Source organism: Hemiscyllium ocellatum, chromosome 14 (genome assembly GCF_020745735.1).
Source record: "Hemiscyllium ocellatum isolate sHemOce1 chromosome 14, sHemOce1.pat.X.cur, whole genome shotgun sequence".
In the NCBI taxonomy this organism is placed as follows: domain Eukaryota; kingdom Metazoa; phylum Chordata; class Chondrichthyes; order Orectolobiformes; family Hemiscylliidae; genus Hemiscyllium; species Hemiscyllium ocellatum.
Window position 1 is genome coordinate 70,221,554 of NC_083414.1, and position 7,985 is coordinate 70,229,538.

The 7,985-nt window shown below is 45.1% G+C and overlaps 1 non-coding gene across 1 annotated transcript; it reads right to left on the reverse strand.

Moving 5' to 3' along the window:
- Positions 1-1,092: 1,092 nt before the first annotated feature.
- trnav-uac (transfer RNA valine (anticodon UAC)) lies at positions 1,093-1,165 on the reverse strand. The gene has a single exon. It is a non-coding gene; the product is annotated as a tRNA-Val (tRNA).
- Positions 1,166-7,985: the final 6,820 nt, after the last annotated feature.

Genomic DNA, 7,985 nt, shown 5'->3' on the forward strand with positions numbered 1-7,985 from the left:
CTTTACTGCAATTTCAAATCTTGCTTTGCTGAATGATTTCACCCTTTGCTCGAAACAACATCTTTCACGTTTACACGGAATATGAAATACACCGGTCTACAGGGAAAATGCGCAAAGCTGAGCAGGCCGTGTTCCACATCATACCGTGCAGCATAGTTTCAGTCACTGTGTCTGTTTCGCAGAATAAGAGTCCCAAAGAATGTTCTCCACCCTAAAACCGGAGGTACAGAAGTCAAAAGGTTCTGTTAGCACCTAAACCCACACCCACTCCGGAAGAGGTGCTAACTGCCCTTGAGTGCCTTTACTTCTCGATGTGAAGAGCTCTCACGCCTGAGTCACCTTAACATCTCTGGTTGCTGAGTGAATCACAAAGATGGAGTTTCACCAGAGCTGCAACTGCCTCACTTTCCCACTCGCCCTCCAAGTTTACATTTTCCTGCTCATCAGTGATTTTAAGAAAATCAAATGTGTGCGATGTCATTCTGCATCCTCTCTGTCGTTTCCGCTGTTTCAGTTCCAACATGGCTTAGATCTCGGGGCTCATCTTAATTCTAGCGGTGCTATGAAAGCACAGGTCCAGAGGTTCCTCTGAGAGTATAATTTCTTTCATTGCTGTTGCTCATTGAATGAGCCACTAACGTGCGAACTGCTCCAAGACATGATTCAGGATCTCTGGTGCCAATTGTCGCACGTTGAATACCGTCAGACAGCTTCCAAATGAGATCTTTCAGAGACGACTTTGGGGGACATTTGACAGACAGACTAGTTCAGGAATCCGTGGCGCACTGTGACACCAGCGCATCAGCTTCTTCCCTGTCTTTGAACGATCGCCTGCGCAAGGAATGCAAATGCGGTACTGCTTTTTATGGAAGGATCAGAACGCGGTAACTACACTCTCAATCAGAATGACTTATGATCAGACCCAGGTTGGTGAAAAACTTAACAATGCTTTGCACAGGAATTGAATGGAATTGCATTTCACTACGAGAGCAGATTTGTTAAAGCAAATTCGAAGACAGGTTTGCAGATGGGAAAGCAAGCAAGAAAGCTCCATTTTTGCCCATGTAAAGTGTTGCAATTGAAGAACAAAGCAGTTTCTGCCCAGTTTTGAACTGGGGACTTTTCGCGTGTAAGGCAAATGTGATAACCACTGCACTACAGAAACCATCTGCGGGCGACCGTGCAGCGGCTCAATGGCGTCCAGCACTGAAAGTTGAAGCCATTCTACGTTTTATCTTTCAGTTTCCATCAGCTCGTTGTCGTCCAGCGTAATTGACATCTTGAAAACTTAAAAAAAAAGACACGTGAAATTGATGACAAAATAAAGAGAAGGATGTCGTTAATGTTTGGACTGTAGGGCGAGGTGGAATAGGCTGGGACAACTTTCCCTGCAGCGTAACGGCTGCGACATGATCTTATGGAAGGGTTGTAAACTGAGTCCTTTCGTGTTTTACCCAAGCTAGGGCGAGTTGAAAACTCGAGAGCATTGGTTTAAGGTGAGTTGGCTGAAATTGACAAAGTACCTGAGGCACATTTCCCACACAGAAGGTTGTGCGTCTATGGAATGAGTTCCCGGCGAATGTGGAGGAGGCTATTGCACTCAGAAAATTGCAAAGGTAACTGGATGAATTTCTGGATAGAATGAGATTAGAGGGATTGAGGCCAAATGCTGGGGAATGGGACGTGTTTATTTTTGGCTATGTGGTGAGCATGGACGGGATACACCGAAGTATCTGTTCCCAAGCAGTGGACCCCAAGAACGTTGTGTTGCTTATTACACCTGCTTTAAAGAATTACTTTTTAGCATCGCAGTCTGCGGTACAATCATTCAGTCTGTTCGACAGCTCACGTAATGTACTGAGTGAATCGCAAAACAGAAAGCATTTAACACGGAACACAAACAAAACTGGCAAACCAAATGCATTTTCAGACACAGCAAAGCATGAGTGCTAAATCTGAGACAGTCCGAGTTCATGAGCCATAAAGCAATCTCACAACTAGCAACTGGGCAATTCCAAACTACTCTTTCAAACATACTGCAGCCTTAGTGCACCACCACTTCCCAGACAATGCTGAAAAGAGAGAAAGAAAGACATAATAAGAATGGGCCATAAAAAGTGAATTTCACCAATCACAGTCTCGATCAGATGACCTTTACCTTAGGTGTCTCCAGGACGGAAATGAAGGAAATGGGAGAAATGCAATAACATATGACATCGAAATTTTTTGGAACGATTTTACCATTGGCCAGAAAACCAAATAATGACGAGTCGAGTCACCGCAGGACTTTGTTTCACAACAGCGATGAAATAAAAGTCTCCATTCAGTTCCAGTAAAAACTCAACTTGCCTGGAAAACAAAGCAACATTAGAGCTGCTAGCGATTTTCTGCGCGGGAGGAGAAGATGATCATGACAGCACAGACACTTTAAATATTCAGCACATTCCCACACCGCAGTTTTGTTTTGAACATCAATATAGCGGGGATCAAAACAGCATTTTAACAAGCTGTTGGAATTGATCAGCATAAATGGTAGTAGCGGGATTCAAACCAACAGATGCAAAGTCGCATGAAAAGGGTTCCATGATCCCTCTCCGACTCGCACAGCTGCTGGCATGTGCCCGGGTGCAATATCAATTTCGCAGCAAATAATGATAGCCCATCAATCCAGACAAAAATCAATGGTAAGTTGAGTCTATCTTCTCAGACTCTATCAGCTACAAATGTATCTGTGAGTGCGTGAGAATATATGTTCGGTTATGATTTGGTCAAATAACCATGAGCTGCTTGACTTTACTGCAATTTCGAATCTTGCTTTGCTGAATGATTTCACCCTTTGCTCGAAACAGAACATCTTTCACGTTTACACGGAATATGAAATACACCGGTCTACAGGGAAAATGCACAAAGCTGAGCAGGCTGTGTTCCACATCATACCGTGCAGCATAGTTTCAGTCACTGTGTCTGTTTCGCAGAATAAGAGTCCCAAAGAATGTTCTCCATGCTAAAACCGGAGGTAGTATTACAATCTGAGAACGACAGATCACATTGTGAGGATGCTCTGACCTCGGGGTCAGTTCGAGATGACACTTTCCTTGCCTGTTACCTTAGCCGTGCAATTGGCTGCTGGGATGTTCACACCTTGACATGAGCCACATCGATAACAACTGAGTTGGAAATATGCGTGGGAATCGACGAGAACCGACTCACTAAATCTTGCTAAATTCCATGATGCTTATTAGAAATGCAGTTTCTGTTCACCTCAATCTCAAAGGCAGTTTCTGAACATAGTAACAGAAGTCAAAAGTCAAAAGGAACAGAAGTCAATCTTACCTGACCCCCACTCCGGAAGAGGTGCTAACTGCCATGGAGTTCTTTTTGTTCTCGATGTGAAGACGTCTCACACCTGTGTCACCTTCACGTCTTTTGTTGCTGAGTGACTCACAAAGAAGGAGTTTCACCAGAGCTGCAACTGCCTCACTTTCCCACTCGCCCTCCAAGTTTACATTTTCCTGCTCATCAGTGATTTAAAGAAAACCAAATGGATGTGATGTTATTCTGTAGCCTCTCTGTCGATTCCTCCTTTTCAGTTCCAACATGGCTTAGATCTCGGGGCTCACCTTAATAGTAGCGACGTTGTAAAAGCACAGGTCCAGAGGTTCCTCTTAGAGTGCAATTCCTTTCATTGCTGTTGCTGATTGAATGAGCCACTAACGTGCGAACTGCTCCAAGACATGATTCAGGATCTCTGGTGCCAATTCTCGCACTTTGAATAACGACAGACAGCTTCCAAATGAGGCCTTGCAGAGACGACTTTGGGATACATTTGACAGACAGACTAGTTCATGAATCCGTGGTGCGTTGTGACACCAGCGCATCAGCTTCTTCCTTGTCTTTGAACTGGGCCGCCTGAGCATGGAATGCAAATACGGTACTGCTGTTCAGGGAAGGATCGTTAACTACACTCTCAAACTGAATGGCACATGATCTGCACAGTAATCAAATGGAAATGCATTACATTTCACTACGAGACCAGATTTGTTAAAGCAAATTCGAAGGCAGGTTTGCAGATGGGAAAGCAAGCAAGAAAGCTCCGTTCTTGTCCGTGTAAAAGCCTGCAGTTGAAGAACAAAGCAGTTTCTGCCCAGTTTCGAACTGGGGACCTTTCGCATGTGACGCGAACATGATGACCACGACACTACAGAAACAAGCCTCGGCCGGCCGCATTGCGGCTCTGTGGCATCCAGCACTGAAAGTTGAAGCCATTCTACGTTTCACCTTTCTGTTTCCAACCGCATGTTGTTGTCCAGGGTAATTGACATCGTGAAAAAGTTTTAAAAAAAAGACACGTGAAATTGGTGACAAAATATCGACAAGCATGTTGTCAATGTTTGGACTGTAGGGTGAGGTGGAATAGGCTGGGACGACTTTCCCAGCAGCGTAACGGCTGCGACATGATTTTATGGAAGGGCTGTAAACTGAGTATTTACGTGTTTTACCCAAGCTGGGGTGAGTTGGAAACTCGAGAGCATAGGTTTATGGTGAATGGTCTGAAATTGACAAAGGACCTGAGGCACATTTCCCACTCACAAGGTTGTGCGTGTATGGAATGAGCTATCAGAGGAAATGGAGGAGGCTATTGCACTCAGAAAATTGCAATGGTAATCGGATGAGTTTCTGGATAGGATGGGATAGAGGGATTGGGGTCAAATGCTGGGGAATGGGACTTGTTTAATTTTGGCTATGCGGTGAGCATGGATGAGATACACCGAAGTATCTGTTTCCACGCGGTGTACCCCAATAACGTTGTGTTGCTTACACCGGTTTTAAAGGATTACCATCATGACAGCAGGGTCACTTGGCAAGTTTGTTTGGTTTTGTGATTGAAAGGCTTTGTCCAGCGAGCGTGCCACAGGGATCTGTGCATTATGGGCATTAATTGCTCGGATGTGAAAGCAGAAGATATCATTATTAGGTTTGCAGATGACAGGAAAGGTGAGGGTGTTGTCAACAGTGTGAGGATGGTCTCAGGCTACAGTCTGAAGATTGAGGCTGGGACAGAATTTCAAGAGAGTAATTTCAATTAATAAGCAGGCAAGAGCACAGCAGGCAATAAGGGAAAACTATCAATTAAACTGCATTTACTTCAATGTAAAAGGCTTGAAAGGTAAGGCAGATGAACACTCAGTTGGATGGGATCATGGGAATGGTAAATCACAGGAGTTACAGAAACACAGCTGAGGGAGGGCCTAGACAGGCAGCTCAGTGTTCCAGGGCACAGATGCAATAGGAAGGATTGAAGGGGAAGCAAGAGAGGAGGGGGATTGGTGATTTTGATCAATGAAAACATCACTGCAGCGCTTAGAGAGGATATTCCTCGAGAACGGCCAGCGAATCTTTATTCATGGAACTGAGAAATCCGGCTGGATGATCAGTTTGATATGACGGTACTACAGGTCCGCAGAAGTCAGCGGGAAATTGAACAGCAAATACGTCGGAGATCTCATATATCTGTAACAATGATAGGGTTGTAATGGTCGGGGATTTTAACTTTCTAAACCTTGACTTCCTGCAGCAGGGAAGGGGTTGCGCAACTCGAGATTTGGAAAACACCTTTCACCTGAACCCTGTCTCAGCATCCTCTCTCTGTTTAAGCCCTGTCCATAAACCTACTAACGTGATTGGCCAGGACACTGGTCCCAGCACGGTTCCAATGGGACCATCCTAATGGATTATTATTTTTAAATCATGTATGGGATGTGGGAGTTTCTGACTGACCAGCTTTTCTTGCGCAGCCCTAGCTGCCCTTGAGCTGAGTAACTTGCTTGGCCATTTCAGAGGGTAATTGAGAGGCAAACACTTTGCTGTGTGTATGTCGTGCAGACCACTTGAGGATGGACAGATGTCCTTCTCGAAAGGACAAGCGCCTGTGCTCTTTTTGTACATCAGCAATGGTTTCATACGTATTTGTGGATTGTTAATTACCATTTTTTAAAAATGATTGATTTCAAATTCCACCATTTCTGATCGCGGGATTCAAATCTGCCTTCCCTGAACATAAGCCGAGGTTTGGGATGCATGCTCTAGCAATAATACCACTAAGCCATCACTTGGCTTGCTCACTAGTTTCTCATCCCTGAGCACTGATACCATGCATCATTAAGCTAACTCCGCTCTTCCTACATATTTGTTTGATCCTGAAATCAGTCTGCACTCTGGTGATATCACTTAGTCTCTCTCCACGTGATATCCCTCACTGTGTGGGTCTTATTGCTGCCTCTGTCCGTGTCTCTCACTCTTGCAGCTACTCCAAACCTAGAGCTAACAGAATTCTCCACTGCAGAGAAATGCAGCAGCACGGGCCACGGATGGAGACTGGGATTTTCCAGATTTCTGTGGGACTCAGTGCCATTCTCCATGTGTAGCCCTCACTGCATCAGTCCAATTCTGCCTGTTTCTCTGTCTCCTGTAGGTGCTCTGGAAGGTCCTGACTCAGTAGACTTCCCAACTGCTGTGTGTCTCATTCATTACCTCATTTAAGATGGTTGGTCTGCCAGGGAGACGAAGGACAGGAAGATCTGGAGCCTTCAATAATCCTGCAGTGAGGTAAGATCACTCACAGTGCACAGAGCAGAGAGCAATGGGAGGGCTACATACATGGGCTAGCAAGACATGACCCAGACAGTGCTGCACTGTACTGATGTTGTACTGAGACAGCATAGAGAGTTCCCAGTTATCAATCCAGGCCTGTGCTGTCTTAGTGAGCATCAATACAACAGAGGGGAAAGCAGGCCTCCCAGAGAGGGTGGAATGCTGCCTGGGATATTTCTGTTCCGTCTTCTCTCTCCAACACTGTATCTATGGAAGTCTCATGGGCCAGTGTCTTCAAAAATGTGTAATTCCTATAACAGCTCCTGTCCCTGTAACCTCTTCCCTTCCCTATCGTCCCCCCACATACTTGAAACGTGCTGCATTCCAGCTTACCATCCCTATTGCTTTAATTTGCTTCAGTGTCTACAAAATGCCTTAACTCAGTTGTCTCCACTTCTTCAACTGGAGACATAGTTATGCAGCATTGAAACAGAACCATCGGTCCAACTAGTTCATGCTGACCACGTTTCCCAAACAGATAGTGTTGCTTTTGACTGTGATTGACCCATATCCCTTCAAACCTTCTCCTCTCCATGTACCTGCCTAAATGTCTTTTCCATGTTGTAATTGTTCTTGTTTCTCCCACGTGGCCTGGCAGTTCGTTCCATCTATGTACCATCCTCTGTGGAGAATGATGCCCCTCAGCTCCCTCTTTAATCCAATGCTCACTCACTTCACCTTTCTTAGCTCCCGCATGGTTTTATAAACCTTGATAAGGTCACCCTGTAGCATCTTCTGTTCAAATGAAATAGTTAGGACAATGTTATAAATGTCTCCAATTCATATCAAAGCTCTGGACAATGAAGGAAAATGTGCCAAATGACGCTTTCACCACTCTGTCCAACTGTGATGCCACTTCCGAGGAACAATGTAACTGCACCCCTTGGGCTTTCTCTGTTCGACAAAACTGCCCAGGGCCTTACCATTAACTGTGTTAGTCCTCCCTGGTTTGTCTCAACAAAACCCAACGCCATAATTCAACTCCATCTTTCATTCCTTGGTCCACTGGCCCAGTTGGTCAAGAGCCCCTTTGATAACTGTATTCACTGCCCACTACATCATTAATTTGATCACCAACAAAGTTACTAACAATGATTCCTATATTCACAACCACATCGTTTATGTCGGTGATGCACATCAGTGGACCCAGCCCCCATGCTGATGGCACGCTTCTGGTGACAGGCTTCCAGTCTGAACAACAAGCCTATCCCATCTCCCTCCGTCTCCTACTGTCAAGCTAATTTAGTATCCAGTGGTGAACTCTCCCTGATCGCATGTGATCTAACTTTATGAGCCAGTATATTATCCCGTCAATGGTCCTGCTGACATTAGTG